Source organism: Otolemur garnettii, unplaced genomic scaffold (genome assembly GCF_000181295.1).
Source record: "Otolemur garnettii isolate 467f Iridium unplaced genomic scaffold, OtoGar3 scaffold00077, whole genome shotgun sequence".
In the NCBI taxonomy this organism is placed as follows: Eukaryota; Metazoa; Chordata; class Mammalia; order Primates; family Galagidae; genus Otolemur; species Otolemur garnettii.
Window position 1 is genome coordinate 6,381,995 of NW_003852472.1, and position 2,188 is coordinate 6,384,182.

General features: G+C 47.2%; 1 protein-coding gene across 3 annotated transcripts in view; it reads left to right on the plus strand.

The window, feature by feature from the left end:
* AUTS2 (AUTS2, activator of transcription and developmental regulator) overlaps positions 1–2,188 on the plus strand; it is a 1,212,799-nt gene that overhangs the window by 868,854 nt on the left and 341,757 nt on the right. The window lies entirely within an intron of this gene.

The following is a 2,188-nucleotide window of genomic DNA, read 5'->3' on the forward strand; positions in this document are numbered from 1 at the left end:
TCTCTACTGCTTGGCAACAAAAGGACGGAGTAAACATCCCCTCCCCATTTCTGGATCTGTCCTGGGCTGTCTTCTTTCACTTTCACCTCCTATGTGCTTGTGGATTTTACTCAGAGTCCTGTGGTTAGTATTTAGTGGGATCTTTCCAACAAGCCCAGAATTTTTCCTTCCTTCTCTGCTGCCAGCCTCCAAGAGAGATCTAAAGGCTCTTGTTCTGTACTGTCGTTAATTTGAATTCAGCATATGTAGCCTGTTATAAAATGCAAGACATCATCATTTGAGCAGGTCAAGCATATTCAGATGAAGACAAATGGTGCTTATTTGATTTCCTTAAAATCAGGAAATGAAAAAAGTGCTCTCTGGAGAAATCATGTTCTGCCTGACTTGGATGATAGACCAATGCATGTCCCCCAGATAAGAACAGGCTCTCGCCTTGAGGTTTTTATCTCTGAAGGACGGCCAGGACTGTCAGCTTGCTGACATGTGCATTATCCATGTCATTTTAAACAAAGTGACCTATGGAAGGGTGTGCTGTGCTGTGACATGGTAATGGGCTGTTGGATGACAGCAAAAGTACACACTGGAAAGGGGGCTGTGGATAATTCTTTTGTTTAACTGACAAGGAGGAGCTTTCCTCCTCCAGCCCCCAGGAATCTTAGCTCCTTGGCAGTTGGACCCTTCGTGTCTCAAGCAGCCAGTGTGTAGTGGGTGCCAGGGACGTTTGCATGGCAGTAATGGGTCAGTGTTTGAGTTGTGGTCACTAGCTCCCCAAGCTCCCCAGGCCACATTCCCACATGGCAGTAATCATCTCACTCTATCGAGCGTCACTGTACCCAGAGAGGGACTGGTACCTTCTGGCCATTCCAGGAAATTTATAGGCAATCTCCCATTCTAGGTCTGTGCTACTTCTCCAAGAAGATGAGTCTTATTCAGGGTTTCACAACTGAGCAGACATTATTTCATTAAAAGGAAATATGAAGGCTCGGCACCTGTGGCTCAGGTGGCTAAGGCTACAGCCACATACACCTAAGGTGGCGGGTTCGAATCCAGCCCAGGCCTGCCAAACAACAATGACAGCTGCAACCAAAAAATAGCCAGGCGTTGGTGGGCGCCTGTGGTCCCAGCTACTTGGAAGGCAGAGGCAGGAGACTTGCTTGAGCCTAGGAGTTGGAGGTTGCTGTGAGCTACGATGCCATGGCACTCTACCCAGGGGGACAGCTTGAGGCTCTGTCTCAAAAAGAAAAAGGAAATATGAACTCCAGGACCATCACTGGTCTGTAGCAGTGTTAAATGGTGATAAGGATACCCAGTTTTGCTTTCCTGGTAAGTGTCCTGATCAGTGGGCTTAACCTTCGATACTCACCTGCATCACCTGGGGAGCTGTTAAAAATCCCAGTGCCTACGCCTCATCCAGGTCAGTTACCTCACAGGGGTAGAGAACCTGCAGCCTTGGGGCCACACATAGCTTTCTAGATCCTTGAGTGTGGCCTTTTGACTCAATCCAAATTTAACAGAGCAAATCCTTTTTTTTTTTTTCCTTTTTTTTTTTTAAGCCAGCTTCTCACTCTATTGCCCAGACTAGAGTGCTGTAGCATCAGCCTACCTCACAATCCTCAAACTCCTGAGCTAAAGCCATTCTCCTACCTCATCCTCACAAGTAGCTGGGACTAGAGGCGCCCACCACAACGCCTGGCTAATTTTTCTATTTTTTTTTAGAGACAGAGTCTTGCTGTTACTCAGGTGTCCCTGAGTTCAAGGGATCCTCCGGCCTTGGTTTCCCAAAGTGGTAGGATTACAGGCAGGAGCCACTGTGCCCAATCAGAACAAATCCTTGGGATTTGTTTGGAATCCAAAAGTTTGGATTCATTTGAAGGGCCACACCAGGGGATCCAGAGGGCCACATGTAGCCTTGAGGCTGTAGGTTCCCCTCCCATGCTGGGGCTGTCCCACACCACTGGTTTCAATAATCACCTAACCAGTAGTTTCTAAAAGTAAGCTACCTATGGTTGTCAGAGGGATCTGGGGGCCAAACTGATTCCTGCATATCAGCACCCCAACTAGTCCTCTCCCACGACCTGAATTCTCTAGTCATTATAGAGATAGACTGGGTTTTTAGCTCTTAAGTCCAACAAGCAACAATAGAGATAGACTGGGTTTTTAGCTCTTAAGTCCAACAAGCAACAATAGA